Source organism: Piliocolobus tephrosceles, chromosome 18 (genome assembly GCF_002776525.5).
Source record: "Piliocolobus tephrosceles isolate RC106 chromosome 18, ASM277652v3, whole genome shotgun sequence".
NCBI classification, from domain to species: Eukaryota; Metazoa; Chordata; class Mammalia; order Primates; family Cercopithecidae; genus Piliocolobus; species Piliocolobus tephrosceles.
Window position 1 is genome coordinate 39,250,386 of NC_045451.1, and position 17,841 is coordinate 39,268,226.

The following is a 17,841-nucleotide window of genomic DNA, read 5'->3' on the forward strand; positions in this document are numbered from 1 at the left end:
CATCAGGGATACTGGCCTAAAATTTGTTGCCGTTGTTGTATCTCTGCTAGGTTTTGGTATCAGGATGATGCTGGTCTTGTAAAATGAGTTAGGGAGTAGTCCCTCTTTTTCTGTTGTTTGGAATAGTTTCAGAAAGAATGTTACCAGCTCTTCTTTGTACCTCTGGTAGAATTTGGCTGTAAGTCCAATAGACACAGTAAAAAATGATAAATGGGATATCACCACTGACCCCACAGAAATAAAAACTACCGTCACAGAATACTATAAACACCTCTATGCAAATAAACTAGAAAATCTCGAAGAAATGGATAAATTCCCGGACACATACGCCATCCCAAGTCTAAACCAGGAAGAAGTCACATCCCTGAATAGACCAATAACAAGTTCTGAAATTGAGGCAGTAATTAATAACTTACCAACCAAAAAAAGTCCAGGACCAGATTATGACTATCCAAAACGGGTTATGTTGTTTTACAGTAACCTGTGCTTAGCCTACTGCTAAGAATTAAACAGTTACTCAGAGGATGTTTGGTGTTGGTAGTCATGAAGGAAGAAGAATGGGAAAAAAAAAAAGAATGTAAAAAGAAAGGAAGGAAAGAAGAAAAGTTAAACAGCATGAGAAGGAATGCTATTGATAGAGTCTTTGAAACTTATATTGAAGTTTCTGAACATAATTAAACAAGCCATTGTGTTGATTAAAAATAAATCTGTTATTCATGAAGCACTGTGTGATAAAAGAGGGCAGAACAAACAGGTAATAAAAATACCTGAGTTTTAAATATAGCTCTCCCTCTTAGTAATCAGGAGACTTCTAGGAGGAACTCAGCCTCTTGATACCCTGTTTGCTTCTCTGTGAAAGAAACAGGAAGGATGAGGCATGCACATTTACCTCAAGCTGGAGAACTCCTGATGAACAGTGGTAAGAGCATATATGAAGTCAGACTTAGCAGCAGCATGGCACTGAAGTTACAAAACCTCTCTTTCCCTAAATTTCTTTCTCTCCAATACAGAGAAACAATAATACTTACTCTATAGTTTACTGAAAGATGGATTGATCGAGAGAATGCATAGTTGCTAATAAATATTAACCATCATTATGATAATTATCATTATGATTATTATGAAGTTTAAAAAATAATAAATGATGTTAGCTGCTTACAAGAGCAGTATATAAATTATAAAATGCTATAACACAAGCGACTTAATGATTATCTTTCTAAGCATTATCAGGTAAACATAAATAAGTTTAAACATCCAAAGGGTAAAATATTTTTGGGCCTTTTTACTATTATTCAAGTATATGCATTAATGTGTGTAATTAGTATATCAATCACTGAGAACAACTGGATTAATTTCTTATATAACAGAGACTATCGTTTGTCACCAAAACTCCTGGCAATTTGCTTTTAAGGATCATTTTTTAAAAGAAAACTTTCGGGTTCATTTAGACTGGGGTGACCATCTGACAAGGTTCGCCCCAGGATCCTGGTATGTCTCTGTTATCCTTGCTTTATTCTAAACAGAATCCTTTTCTATCCTCAAAAGTGTCCTGGTTTGGATAGTAAATTACATGGTCATCCTTCTTAAGAACAACGAACCCTATGCAAAGCATACAGGACCCAACAGGGATAGAAGTTGTTCTTAGAGCAAGTGAGTGGCAGCCAGGAAGGTTAAGCCAGTCACTGAATGGCTGCCTCGGGATTTGCTGTCTTCTGCAGTACGTTGGGACACTTAAGAATTTCTCTTCTTACCTTGCTTTGTGAAAGAATCAAATGAAATAAGCATATAGTGGGTTTTGGAAAATAAAAAATTATTTAAGGTCAATGCCAATTTTTCAAGCCTAAATGTAAATAAAAACAACAGCAAAACAAAACAAAAAAAGTAGCAGTTAAGCAATAAGGGGGTAAAAGGGAGAAGCAGAGGTGTGAGGTAAGGAGGTAGGTTTTTTTTGTCATTTAGTTTCAGGTTGCCATGGGCTGAATGTCTAAGTCAATGTGATCAAACATCCAAATGTTGCACAAAAGCCCTACCTAATGGTTAAATTTAGAACATGAAATAGGAGACAGCAAGGTATGAGAAATCAGAAAGTCTCAGATACAATTCCTTTATCTATCACTAATCAGGTGTGTTTTACCTTGGAGAGCAGAACGTGTATAACCTGTATTGACCTTGTTTTTCTCATAATTAGAATGGGCAGAAAAATGCCTGCCTTTGCAGGGTTGATAAGTTGATGTGAGGAATTAGGTGATGTGCATACAATCTCTAACAGAGGAAAGCGGCCTGGCACAGGGTAGGAACTGAATATAGATTGGTGGCCTGAAAGTATATTATACCCGGAGGTCTTAGCTACCAATAAATAAAAAGAAACCTAAGAACTGAGTGTGGTGAATACTTAGTGAAATTTAAAGCCTCCATTCCCTCTCTTTAATTACTTTTTTATTTATTTTTTATGTTCCAAGGTTATCTCTTAGGTTAGTTTTTTTTTCTTTTTATTTATTTATTTATTATTATTATACTTTAAGTTCTAGGGTACATGGGAACAACATGCAGGTTTGTTACATATGTATACATGTGCCATGTTGGTGTGCTGCACACGTTAACTCATAATTTACATTAGGTATATCTCCTAATGTTATCCCTCCCCGCTACCACTACCCCAGCACAGGCCCCAGTGTGTAATGTTCCCCACCCTGTGTCCCAGTGTTCTCATTGTTCAATTTCCACCTATGAGTGAGAATATGCAGTGTTTGGTTTTCTGTCCTTGTGATAGTTTGCTGAGAACCATGGTTTCCAGCTGCATCCATGTGCCTACAAAGGACTCAAACTCATCCTTTTTTATGGCTGCATAGCATTTCATGGTGTATATGTGCCACATTTTCTTAATCCAGTCTATCATTGATGGCCATTTGAGTTGGTTCCAAGTCTTGCTATTGTGAATAGTGCCACGATAAACATACGTGTGCATGTGTCTTTATAACAGCATGATTTAGAATCCTTTGGGTATATACCCAGTAATGAGATGGCTGGGTCAAATGGTATCTCTAGTTCTAGATGCTTGAAGAATTGCCACACTGTCTTCCATAATGGTTGAACTAGTTTACAGTCCCACCAACAGTGTAAAAGTGTTCCTGTTTCTCCACATCCTCTCCAGCACCTGTTGGTTCCTGACTTTTTAATGATTGCCATTCTAACTGGTGTGAGATGGTATCTCATTGTGGTTTTGATTTGCATTTCTCTGGTGGCCAGTGATGATGAGCATTTTTTCATGTGTCTGTTGGCTGCATAAACGTCTTCTTTTGAGAAGTGCCTGTTCATATCCTTTGCCTACTTTTTGATGGGGTTGTTTGATTTTTTCTTGTAAATTTGTTTAAGTTCTTTGTAGATTCTGGATATTAACCCTGTGTCAGATGGGTAGATTGCAAAAATTTTCTCCCATTCTGTAGGTTTCCTGTTCACTCTGATGGTAGTTTCTTTTGCTGTGCAGAAGATCTTTAGTTTAATTAGATCCCATTTGTCAATTTTGGCTCTTGTTGCCATTGCTTTTGGCGTTTTAGACATGAAGTCCTTGCCCATGCCTATGTCCTGCATGTTATTGCTTAGGTTTTCTTCTAGGGTTTTTATGGTTTTAGGTCAAACATTTAAGTCTTTAATCTATCTTGAATTAATTTTTGTTTAAGGTGTAAGGAAGGGATCCAGTTTCAGCTTTCTACATATGGCTAGCCAGTTTTCCCAGCACCATTTATTAAATAGGGAATCCTTTCCTCATTTCTTGTTTTTGTCAGGTTTGTCAAAGATCAGATGGTTGTAGATGTGTGGTATTATTTCTGAGGCGTCTGTTCTGTTCCATTGGTCTATATCTCTGTTTTGGTACCAGTACCACGCTGTTTTGGTTATTGTAGCCTTGTAGTATAGTTTGAAGTCAGGTAGCATGATGCCTCCTGCTTTGTTCAATCACATGCATTCCTATACACCAATAACAGACAAACAGAGAGCCAAATCATGAGTGAATTCCCATTCGCAATTGCTTCAAAGAGAATAAAATACCTAGGAATTCACCTTACAAGGGATGCGAAGGACCTCTTCAAGGAAATCTACATACCACTGCTCAACAAAATAAAAGAGGACAGAAACAAATGGAAGAACATTCCATGCTCATGAATAGGAAGAATCAATATCGTGAAAATGGCCATAGTGCCCAAGGTAATTTATAGATTCAATGCCATCCCCATCAAGCTACCAATGACTTTCTTCACAGAATTGGAAAAAACTATTTTAAAGTTCATATGGAATCAGAAAAGTGCCCGCATTGGCAAGACAATCTTAAGACTTTAATTACTTTTTGAATATGAAAATTAACCAACATCTTAATAAAACCAGTATTTAATAGCAACTGTCATCACATGTAATGAGTGAGTAAGATTTGCAGATTTTGTGGCAGAACCCAGGTAGGTAGGTGGCAGAGGCACTTTTACTGCCTGAAGTAGTACAGTGAAGCTCAGGTGCCTTTTTCATATTCAAATTTGAAATTCGAAGGCCAGAGCCTTCCTTTTCTTTACAGGGGAGCAGTCCAATCATGATGAACTTCACTGACCGATAGTGAGTCTGATAAAACCAGGATTATAGGCTCCAAATTTACTTTCAAATGTAGTATGTCTCCAGTTTGCTTAGACATATTGCTGATGCTTAAAACATAAAATGGAAAAATGACACTGACTTCAATTATGGGAAAAGAAAATTATCTTTGGTATTCACCCGTCATAAGTCAAGTTTCCCTTGCTTGGGGTTTTTCCAAGGAACCCTCTTGATGGCTTTAGTTGTCATCAGAGCCCTGCTTAATGATTATCTTTGAGGATTACACTAGTCCTATAGGAGAAATTGGGAATTCTTCACTCATAAATTAATTGTGTCTTAATATACATGAAAATATCTGAAAAATATGTTTTCTTGATTTCTGTTCACTTGGCCACAAAAATGTTTATAGTGGATTAGTAATATTCATTACAGTGCTTCCAGTATTTTTTTTCTGATTTGTCTGTTCAGTCTTTATTTCCAGTCTTATTAGTTAAACAAAACAAAACAAAAAAACCACACATCTCAGCTCCAGCCTTCCCTGAAGAGTGATCATGAATAAGTTTTACAAGTCTTTGTGATTTTAGTTTGTTTTGGTTCTTCACTTGAAAAATTAAAAATTGAATTAGATGATTTGTAAGGGTCTGTATTTCTATAAATTATTTTGCTACTACATGGAACAATATTTATAAAGCAATTGCAATTGTTTTCTTTTTAAATGAAACAAATTATCTTTGATGTTTGCCCAAGAAAAAAAGTGCTAAGTATTCAAACAGAATGTAATTTATCTGACAGGGCTCTGCTCTGTCACTGGAATTATATTTAATTACAGTGTGGATCCTGCAGTCCAGCCAGGGCACATCTTTTACAGTGTCCCTGCTCATTTTCCTGCTCCTCTGGGATGTATACTAGCCCTCTGGACTCTGTAGATGCCCTTGTACAGAAGATTGATGCAGCTGAGATAAAAGAACCACAGTCAGAGAGAAACAAATCAGAAAAAGATTAAGAAAGATAATCTGAGACAATGCCTTTAACTCTCCTCGGTCCAAAGCTCCATATCTGAGGCCAAAAACGTCCCGGGAAACGGGAGTCTGAGATTCTCCTTAGCCTTCTCCCTATTTTGCCTGCACCCCGTGGTCATACTCTTTTCCCTGCTGGCTCCAGGAGGAATGTAAACTATGCTAGGTAGTACACAGAGCCAGTGACGTTTAGCAAGTGCGCAATGCAAGGATCCATGAGGTTTAAAGGAACTTATAGACTACGTGGAGGTGTTGAATATATCCATAAAAAGAGATTCTAGATGTTTTGGAATTCAGAGGCTGTATAGATTTATACATGTGGCAGTGATCAGGAAAGGCTTTCTTGTAAAGGTGGGAATTTAGCTATACCGGGAAGGAAGACTAGCTGGAAGGAACTAAGTAGACCCTTCCCTCCAGTCTTGGGCAAAAGTACAGTGGTAAGAACACACGTGGCACACAGAGAGGTCAGAGTAGGGACAGGCTCAACCTGTGGAGAGTTTAGGTTTGCAGAGAATGGAGATGTGGTTAGAGGAATTGTCAAATGGGAGAGCATTGAGAGGTTTGAATTCTCATCTCAGCCAGGGAGTTTAAAATTAGAAAATTAAACACTGACAATGTCATTACTCACAGTAATAAAAAGCAGAAAGCTTAGCTGTCCATGGTATGCAATATGCCGGGGTTGACTGTGAAATTGGGCCAGGTCATAGGAAGATTCTTTTTTTAGCATCCCTTTCAAAACAGAATGTCTTTGGAGGAAGCAAGACATGTCAGTTAGAAAAATATTAATGTTTTGCTAAATTTGAGAATTTGATGGCAATATTAACCTGAATTAGCTGAAAAGAAGTTAGCATCTAAGTAATTTTGCCTCACCTTACACAGAAAATGGAAGCATAATACATTTAAAAAAATTCGATGTCCCAAAAAAATGCTACATACTACCTGCTGTAGATACTATTGTTTTAATCTCTAATAACATCTAATAAAGAATACACAGGTAAATGCACATAGACTTTGTTCAGGCTATAGAAATAGACATGGTGACAGGTGGTGGGCACAATAGCTGTCAGATAAGTGATGGGCTGTCAGTTATAAAAGTGCTTGCTACATTGCTCATGTTACAATTTGAATTCAAAAGATGTTACATGAATCATCATAGCCGTAAAGTCAGTTAGTACTTAATCCTGGACAAGAACTGGAGTCTCCTGGTGTTACAGGAGTCTCACTACAAATATAATAATGATAAAAACAGATAAGATTTCAAGCTACAAAGGGCCAGGCTTAAACTCAACATGAAGATGTTTTTCCTTGAAATAGAAACCACCCAACAACAAAATGCCACAGAGAAAAATGTTCAAGAAAAGAGTACTTTGGCCATGTCATCAGGGATACAAGCAAGAAATTTCAGCCCCAGTTGGGAGTTTGAATGAGATTCTATTAGCTACCTAATAGATTGATTTTTTTTTGGATAAGATTCTGTAATAAACAATCTCACATACATAAGCAAAACTTTGCCTTCTCAGTACTTATATATGGAAAACACTCAGGCATCTTTTCTATTTCCTGGCACTATATACCTATGATTGCTCTGACACTGTTTATGAAGAAACAGAAATGATAGGTCCTATTGGATTCAACTGTGGCTTGTGTTTGAACCTCTTAAAAAGAAACAAAACACTCTTTGCCATTGCTATCTGAATGTCTCTTAGGATTTAACTTATTCCTAGCTCATCTGGTGACAAGAGTCTTCTCTGCCTTCTTCAGCATCGTGAGCTGGAGAGAGATGTTGCTAGACGTATCTATGGACCTCAATCAAACATTACCTTCTTTATTAGACCATCCTAGCAACTTCCCACCCTCAATACCTACACAGTTTTTAGGTATTACTTTAGCACTTACCAAAATTCAGCATATTTCATATTATAACTTTTTTTTTTTTTTGGTCACTCTTATACTCCTCTTTCCTCACAACACAACATATACCTTATTAGAACATAAACTATGTAAGGCAGGATGATTTTTGTTTTTGGTTTTGCTTTTGCTTTTTTTCCTGTTCACTGCAGCTGTATCCCAAGCTTGACATTTAGTAGATGCTCAATAAATACTTACTGAGAGAAAAAAAAAAAAGATCAATTTAATGGAAAGAATGCTATAGTTATGCAGCTCTAAGTAGACGAACATTTCATAAGCACTTAATGAACTGCAGAAATCAGTCCACACATTCTGGGGACGGCCCTCTTTTCATCACCATTCAGTTTATCCAGGTTTCAATAGTACTATTTTAAGCTTTCTAGAAGAAATAAATAATATATTCTAACAATCCGAATAATGTGAAGCTGTAAGTACCACAGTGTACAGCTGAGGAAATTGAATAGAACTTAGATATTATCACAAAAAGGAACCTGTCTAGGAATGCAAACAGCACTCTAAAGTCAGGCCTCTGCTTTAATTGTCCTTCATCTCAGCTTGTTTCTATTGAAATGACTCCCCATGTTAAAATGATAAAAAAAAAAAAAATGATACTTAGTATTGCAGGATCTCACAAATATCCTTTTATTCACTAAAGCCAGAAAGGAAATGAGCTTTGGATTCATACAAAATTCAATCATCTTCCAAAAGCCCATTTTTCTTCTCTTTCCTTTTTGTCTAGTGTAGCTTGAAAAAACCAAGGGCATTTTTTGCTCATCTGATGAGATTGACAGGGTTCTTAGACAAAAAGGGGGGGGGGGCAAAATGAAACTTTGTAGCAAGAGGCAAAATGGCAGCAAATTGTAAAGGTGGTTGCAACCACAATTCCGACTATAATTGAACGATGCTAAAAATAATATGCACGTATATTTAGACTCAGAAACAAGCAGTATATTTAAGAAAAATTCACAGGAACTTCATACTTTAAATTTTGTGTTTCAAGACAGAATTCAATTTTTCTATAAAAAGTCATTCTTTATAAAGCAAAAGATGTGTATGCATGCATTGAGTGTGCTTAGGACTGGTTATATCTAAGCCTCTCACAGTTTCTAAACTAATTAAACAGGAAAATTTACAAAGGAGTCAATTTCTTATCAAGGAAGTTAATCATGGACACACAGAAGAGAAAATGCCTACAAACTTCTTTCAGCATAACCTCTGTTCATGCCACTTTATGAAAGAGAAAACTAGTTTTCTTTTGCTTGTATCATATATAGATCAATGTGAAAAAAATCATTTTATTTTTAATGGTGCCCATATTAGAAATAAAAAAGGAAGAGCGCTGATTTAAACTTTAAATATAGCAGGGAATATAAGTATTCTTATTTGGTAAACATGAAACCAAAACAGGATATAGTTGAATTTAATAACAACAAAACTAAAAATAATAAATAATTTAAGGTACATCTTAGTACTGTGTTTTTAAAGGAGTCTTTTAAATTGTTTATTTTATTTTATTTTAAGTTCCAGGGTACATGTGCAGGATGTACAGGTTTGTTACATAGGTAAATGTGTGCAGTGGTGGTTTGCTGCATCTATCAGCCCATCACCTAGGTATTAAGCCCACATGCATTAGCTATTTTTCCTGATGCTCTCCCTCCCGCTGTTCTCTCAAAATAGGACCCAGCATGTCTTGTTCCCCTCCCTGCATCCATGTGTTCTCATCATTCAGCTCCTGCTTAGAAGCGAGAACTTGTGGTATTTGGTTTCTCTTCCTGCATTAGTTTGCTTCCAGCTCCATGCATGTCCCTGAAAAGGACATGATCTCATTCCTTTTTATGACTGCATAGTATTCCATGGTGTATATGTACCACATTTTTTTTATCCAGTCTATCACTGATGGGCATTTGGGTTGATTCCATGTCATTGCTATTGTGAATACGGCTACAATGAACATACATGTACATGTATCTTTTAAAAAGTCGTAATGCATAAAAAAAAACAAGGGGTAATGCACAGTTTTGGATGAGATCCCAGTTTGGGCAAATTAGGTATGCATAAAATTTGGGGACTCATTGGGGAACTTTGAACATATTCAGAATTTTATATAACACATTTACTGAAGTAGAAAGATGGGAATCACTAGTTTAAAAAAGTAAGTTACAAAACAATATGTACAGTGTAATCTCATGTTTACTTATAAATACATACACATATGTATAAACACACAAATGCATGCCTACAAACATATGTAAAGAAAAATCTGAAGATATACAGACAAATATGTTAAGAGATAGTGTGTTCATTGCTGGGTGGTTTGACTGAAATATTTTTGCTTAAATATTAAGTGAGTTTATTTTAGTTGATCTCTACTTTCTAAATACTGCCACTGTTCTTATGCTGCTTCTAAACAACAAAAGATTATTTAGTAAAGTTACTATATGTAATTGTGTATCTAAAAAATAAAAAGGCCATTTCTGAAGCAGTCTAATTTTGTTTTGTAAAACTACTCATTTTTTCACCTTCCTTCACATACATTATGGTCCACGCACACCAGGTGACTCAATTCACCTGTTCTTCCCTCTATGTCATTGATAGCAACATTTTCTCTCATTTATCTCTGCTATCAAATACCCTTCCATACTTTCACATTCATTTAAACTGCTACCTCTTTCATTAGACATTCCTAGAACCCACATATTATTTCTAATTGTTTTCTTATGCACAGCAAAATTTCTTTAAATGCCATTATGGGACTCTTATGTTTTATGGTTAGTGGAAACCAGGTATGTCCAGTCAACCAGTCTGGATTGCTAGAGGCGAGGGTTCCTAATTGTCATTCCTGGATGACAGGGTCCATATTTATTTTCATCTTTGTATCCACATCCACCTCTAACTCCGTTCACATATGAAGATATCTGCAAAAGTGAATCCATGTTTAAAGATGTAAGGTTTTAATTTAAAGGCTTAAATAATCAGGCAGGGTTATCTTTGGATGAGGGCCTTAGTTATACGAAGACAGTGCATAGTGGAGATCAGTAATAATTTACATGTAAATATATGTTTGGAGCTAGCATCACAAAGAAAGAATGATATTATACCTTTAAATGCCACACCAGATACATCCAAAAGAACAAAATATCAGCAACATTAAACTTCTTTCACATTTTCTGCTATTATGTTGTGATAAGAACATAACCAAGAAGTGAAAGTCAAAGCACATGATAGCACCCTTTCAGAAAGCTGTATTGTGAGTTCTACAAACTGTCAGAATAAAATAAACAACATAAGCAAACAAGAGGAGGAACCTTCAGAGGGTCAATGAGGACTGATCTCATACTAACCAATGAGATGATGAACTGTCATCTGACTAAGAAGATGGAGGATGGGAACATTAACTTTTCTGGATGATGCAGCTCTTCCACTTTTCAGAAAGCTGAACTGTGGCCCCCGAGGAGTTCTACATCCTCATTGTTAAGTTATTGTTACATTTCTAGTTAGAAATAGCAATTTACCCTAAGATCACTTTTTAAATTCAGACACATGGGATCCGTTGAAACATAGCGAAAGGGTATATGGGGAACATGATTCAGAGAGAAGAGGGAGCTAGGGTGTGTAAGGCAGCTTGAGGAGGAGAATTATGCTTTATTCTCCTTTCTACAGCATCCCACACCTAGTAAGTGTTAAGTGTTGAATAACAGAGAAATAGAATGTGAGGAAATTTTCTTGTATCTTTGTTTCTCCTTTAGTGTCAATTCCAGTAAGAGACTAATTAGTCACCAACTTGCAAGATATGGGCAGTTGCAAAGAGCCTGAAAAATGAAATTCAGAACAGGCAGATGAAATGCAGAGTAGAGATGGTAAGAAGGTAAAGATTTGTGGAAGAAATCGGCATGGGGGAAAAAAATAAAGAAACCCTGAAGTCCTCTGAGCAAGAACTAGACCAGCAATCCATCCTAGCTACTTAGCTAGAGTTGATGACTAGCTTGCTAATTAACTGTTTTGTTTTTCACTGAAACATTACAGGTGTAATTTCCCAATTTATCTCTGAGGGTGATGTCTTGTTTTCTTTTTGCAATTTTATGTAGTCATAAAAAGCTAAAAAGAACTCTGAGCCCTAAATGACTGGCTGATTATTAACTCTGCCAACAGTGTCATAAGCAAATTGATTTGGAAAAAGACTTAGAAGAGAGATCTCAATTCTGGAATTTTCTTGGTGAACTGCTCAGGAATAAAAATACCACAAATTAGGACCAGGTGCAGTGGCTCCTTCCTGTAATCCCAGCACTTTGGGAGGCTGAGGTGGGTGAATCACCTGAGGTCAGGAGTTTGGGACCAGCCTGGCCAATGTGATAAAACCCTGTCTCTACTAAAAATACAAAAATTAGCTGGCCGTAGTGGCACCCACATGTAATCTCAACTTCTTGGGAGGCTGAGGCAGGAGAATTGCTTGCATCCGGGAGGTAGATGTTACAGTGAGCTGAGATCACACCACTGCACTTCAGCCTGGGCAACAGAGTGAGACTCCATCTCAAAAACAAAACAACAACAACAAACACAAACTAGGATATCCAGAGACATGAATGAATTTTCTGAAAACTGATCATTCTTTTGATAATAGTGAGATTCAGAAGGAGAATAAGTGAACAAAAAAAGGTATCGTATGCCTCCAGTTCACCTGTCACGTTTTGAGTCATAGATACCTTTAGGAGTCTGATGACATCTATAGAACCTCTCCTCTTAATAATGCTTTTAAACACAAAATAAAGAAGGTAGAATTATAAAGAAAACCAATTGTATTAAAATAATTTGTCAAACTATTAATAAATGTAACACAGTAATATAAATGCTTCCTTACTCACACATTGGATAAGATCTATCAGAAGAGAAAATAACTACCGTAATTTTAAGGTATTGATAATCATTAGCAACACCTTGAGATATCTGCACAACCTGGAGATGATTCAAAAAGCGCATATATGTATTGGTAACAAAGCCACGGATACTGCTAATAGTACTCCAGTAGGGTAGGTATATTAACAATGGAAGAAAATGCCAACAGTCAATCAGAGATTCATTTGGAAAGTGTATCCTCCAGTTGTTAGTTAGAAATGAAGATGTTCTTTTTGTCCCATTCCAAATCACAGCCTTGTCCCCCGCCCGCCAACACACACACACACACACACACACACACACACACACACAAATTCCACCGCCAGTTGCCAGTTAAGAACCTGGGATGTAGTTGCATATATTTTGATATATACAGGTTAGAGTTGAAATAAAAGCATCAGATTCTAACAATTCAGAGTGATCATAAAAACAAGCCTGACACCAAGATGGTTTTGAAAAGGGAGACTATTCAGGACTTCTAAAAAATGTTTACTTCTAAATTTCAGAGAAACTGAACCACTAAAGCAAACCTCGCAATTAAAAATTTCCCTTGCTTATAGATGCAACAGAATAGTCTGCAAGATTTATATTGCTGAGATGGAGAAACCCAAAAATTATTGGTAAAAATACACATTTCACTTTGAACCCGTGAAAACACCAAGAAAAGCCAATGTTCTTTTTTTGTTCCTGTATTAGGTTGTTTCAGTCACATTTTATGCAAGTGTAACCCGAAAAGGTTAATTACCAGCTTTTTTACAAGGTCTAAGGGATGACAAAACTGGCTGTATACAGAAAATAAACTGATAAATATGGAGCTGGCTTGTAATTGCAAAAAGCATGTGGACTGTTTTAGCAATACCCAAATCTATGGGCAGACATTTAACTGACTGGATTGCTGCTGTGTTTCTCACAGGCATTATCATTCTATAAGATGGTTGCTTTGGTAATTTTCGGCTGAATATATTCATTGTGTTGGAAAAATTCACTACATAATAGCTGATGCACTTAATGAGCACTGTGCTAAACAGGCAGATCATGTTTTCATATAAATAACAAGATCAATAAAAGCTGCTTCCCTTATCCTCTACTGCATTCACTCTGGTTAAAAATACATCCTGTGTGACCTGTGAACGAACATGATTCTCAGCTCATGATGTTTCTTTCTTTGAAATGGCACTTCGCTGTTTGTTTCTAGCACAGTCCTTGGCACTCAGGGACTCACTGTAGTTTTACTGAGCTGAATCCAAATCATCGTCCTTATTACCACTTTCTCCATTATAGCTTTCCATCAATATAAATGAAGAAAATAGAGGATCACCATAGGTTTTGTCTCCTGAAATATATCTAAAAGCAGAAGAGAAGAAAGAGCAATTGTGATTATAGCTTTTCTTCACATTCTTAAGCTTTCAGGTCCTGATGAAAGGATTGTAATCTGTTGATTACCAGTTCCTCTAACCCATATTGCCTATTTGACTGTATGGTGATATGCTTCCTTAAATAGAGCCATGAAAAATTATTTTCCAGTTGAATAAAACTTCTAAAGTAATAAGTCCCCCAGCTCTTATTTTCCTAGCAATAGGCAACATTGCCATAAACCTGCTTTCCTTCCTTTGCTCATTCATTTGGCATACATACTTGCGCATTTCTCAGTGCAAGGCTCTTTTCTAGCTGCAGGGACTTAGAGAACTTACGTTTTAGAAGAAATGTATATTACAATATGATGCAATATAATATAATGGTAATGAGAAGTAATGTGACAAAAATAAGGCACAGCAAGAGGGGTAGAGAGAGATGAGAAAGTTATTATTTTATTGTTCTTAAGGGTATCTTCTCTGAGGAAGTGGCATCTGTGCTGAGAACTGAAGGAAGTGAGAGGAAAAAAGCTTTGTGAGTATTTGGTGAAAGAATACTCCAGAAAGAGACATCATTAAGGTATAAGGTCACAGATGTAGTAGGGACCAAACCCAGAAGTCTGTAGGTCTTTGGCAAGGGGTTCAGATTTTATATTAAGTGTCATAAGACGCCATCAGAAAATTATGAGCAGGGATATAAAAGGGTTTGATTGATATTTTCCATGTGTCACTCTGGTTTCTGTATGAAGCATAGACTGTAGGTGGGTCAAGACAAAAACAAGGAGGTTGGTTACATGGTAGAGACAAGCCAAGTCTAGATGGAATTAAAGTGATGATGATAACATTGTATTTCTAAATTAACAGAGATAACACGAAGACTTATTTAGAGTAATTCAGAGTAACAGGAAAGGGGTCCTTATCCAGACCCCAAAAGAGAGTTCTTTTATCTCACACAAGAAAGAATTCAGGGCGAGTCCACAGTGCGAAGCCAAAGCAAGTTTATTAAGAAAATAAAGTGGTGAAAGAATAGCTACTCCGGCGGGTGTGGTGGCTCACGCCTGTAATCCCAGCACTTTGGGAGGCCGAGACGGGTGGATCATGAGGTCAGGAGATCGAGACCATCTTGGCTAATGCGGTGAAACCCCATCTCTACTAAAAATACAAAAAATTAGCCGGGCGTGGTGGTGGGCGCCTGTAGTCCCAGATACTTGGGAGGCTGAGGCAGGAGAATGACGTGAACCCAGGAGGTGGAGTTTGCAGTGAGCCGAGATTGCGCCACCGAACTCCAGCCTGGGCGACAGAGGGAGACTTCGTCTCAAAAAAAAAAAAAAAAAAAAATGGTGGAATCTGAAGAGGCCCACGCAGATTTTAATTCCCACTCTAGATCTTGTGTCTAGATCACCATGGCGACCAGACAGAAGTTGATGAGAGCTGTTAGAGTTTTTGAATTTGGTGGACCAGAAGTCCTGAAATTGCAGTCAGATATTGCAGTACCAATTCCAAAAGACCATCAGGTTCTAATCAAGGTCCATGCATGTGGTGTCAACCCTGTGGAGACATACGTTCGCTCTGGTACTCATAGTATAAAACCAGTCTTACCCTATACTCCTGGCTCAGATGTGGCTGGGGTGATAGAAGCTGTTGGAGATAATGCATCTGCTTTCAAGAAAGGTGACAGAGTTTTCACTAGCAACACGATCTCTGGGGGCTATGCAGAGTATGCTCTTGCAGCAGACCACACTGTTTACAAACTACCTGAAAAACTGGACTTTAAACAAGGAGCTGCCATCGGTATCCCATATTTTACTGCCTATCGAGCTCTGATCCACAGTGCCCGTGTGAAAGCTGGAGAAAGTGTTCTGGCTCATGGGGCGAGTGGAGAGTTGGATTAGCAGCATGCCAGATTGCTAGAGCTTATGGCTTAAAGGTTTTGGGCTCTGCTGGTACTGAGGAAGGACAAAAGATTGTTTTGCAAAATGGAGCCCATGAAGTGTTCAATCACAGAGAAGTGAATTATATTGATAAAATTAAGAACTATGTTGGTGAGAAAGGAATTGATGTAATTATTGAAATGTTAGCTAATGTAAATCTTAGTAAAGACTTGAGTCTTCTGTCACATGGAGGACGAGTGATAGTTGTTGGCAACAGAGGTACTATTGAAATAAACCCACGGGACACCATGGCAAAGGAGTCGAGTATAATTGGAGTTACTCTCTTTTCCTCAACCAAGGAGGAATTTCAGCAATATGCAGCAGCCCTTCAAGCTGGAATGGAAATTGGCTGGTTGAAACCTGTAATAGGTTCTCAATATCCATTGGAGAAGGTGGCCGAGGCTCATAAAGATATCATTCATGGCAGTGGGGCTACTGGAAAAATGATTCTTCTCTTATGATTAATTCTTTCATGGATTTCCTGTGTAATCAGAGGTACTGTCTTTCCCCCAGTTATACTTACCCTATCTTTTCTTTAATTAATACTCAATTTCATGAGTTTCTTATGTGAAAAAATAGGATTTTTCTTTAGAGAGCAGAGGCAGAAGAGTAAAATTCATCGTATAGTAGCAATATTTTTTTTATGCCATCTGTCTCAAATCAAGGAGTCATCATAGTAGGAAATAGCATGTTAGTCATCGTTTGGCATGAGGGTGCATTCCAGTAATTCTTAATTGATACTTGATTAGTTCCATACCTTTGATTAAAACATGCTAGTTCAAAATAAGACTGCTCAGTTTCCAAGGGTTTTCAAGCCTACTTACCTTTGTAAAGGTTCTCTAGTCTCTGATTAGCCATGGCTGTATTGGACTTTGAACATTTTCTGCACTCAACACCTCTACTCTAAACTAACCTCATTTGGATGTGTGAGTCTTTTGTAAAGGCAAGAATAAATAATGTCCAGGACAATTTATTAGTTTTCTCAGTATTTTCCCAAATATTAGAATATTTACTTCATTATTGGTTGGCTGCCAATGACCCCGAATGTTCTGTGAGAATACAAGCTTTATCTTTGATATACTACATAGTCTCCAAATAGGTAATACTTCTCAATTGATTAGATTTTCAGAGTAGATTTAGAGTTGTCTGTTTGTCTGGTGAGGGTCATATATTTTGTTGAAATAATTAAACTCACAAATTTGATAAATTAAGAATTATCTGCATTTGTCTCAATAATGTGTAATAAAGTAAAGAATAGCTATTCCATGGACAGGGTAGGGCATTCCCAATAGTAAGAGGAGAAACACACCCATCCTAGGTAAATTGCTTGTTTATATATAGGATAACAAAACAACAACAACAACAAAAATCACAGGGAGATGCAGGGAGATGTGCTCTGCTACAAGGGTTTGTGATAAAGGATTAAGTTTCTTCATTACTATATTTTGCAAGAATTGATATTATCTTTAAAGCCAAATAAGGAATGCTTCTGTTCTCAAGATTTCGGGATATCAAGACATTCCTGAGTCTGGGTCTGTTTAGTAAATATTATCAACTGTTCCCTTAACCGTAAACATCTAGAGGCTAAGAATACCTAACTTCCTGGGAATGCAGTCCGCAAGTCCCAGCCTCATTTTTCCTAACCCTCACTCAAGAGGGAGTCACCCTGGTTTGAATGCCTCTGATATGCTGAGTTTAGGGAAGTAAGGTTCAAAAATCACACAAACATGTAAACTGTACCAACACAAACTGAAGCCTCTTGTCTTCTTATCTGTGTCTCTCTTTTCTATTTATGAACTTTTAAAAAAGTAGCTGTAGTCACATCAATCAATTACTACCTTACCATTTGCAATATCATTTACATTCCAAAATCTACTGAAGCTAGACTGTGAAGGCATTGTGCAGAATTTCCTGAATATCTTCTCTCAATTGCCAAAGCAATATTACCTTTCTACTGGCCTCCCAGATGCAATTATGCAATTGACCACTGCATCCTTCTCTAGGTTCTTGATGCCCATGACACTATGCCTCCTGGTTTGCTATGGATCTCTCTGTTCTCTACGGGCTCATAGGCTCATTTTCCAATAAAATAATAAATATAAAATACAAAATTGCTGCTGTTCCATAGGTTTCTGCTATTGTCCAATGCTCCATTATACACCCTCTCAGAGA

The 17,841-nt window shown here is 37.1% G+C and overlaps 1 protein-coding gene and 1 pseudogene across 2 annotated transcripts in view; both read left to right on the top strand.

Moving 5' to 3' along the window:
• RIT2 (Ras like without CAAX 2) overlaps nt 1-17,841 on the top strand; it is a 407,637-nt gene that overhangs the window by 39,587 nt on the left and 350,209 nt on the right. The window lies entirely within an intron of this gene.
• Nucleotides 15,138-16,510, top strand: LOC111539702 (annotated as a pseudogene). Its single transcript, XR_002730752.2, has one exon. The product of XR_002730752.2 is annotated as a quinone oxidoreductase pseudogene (transcript).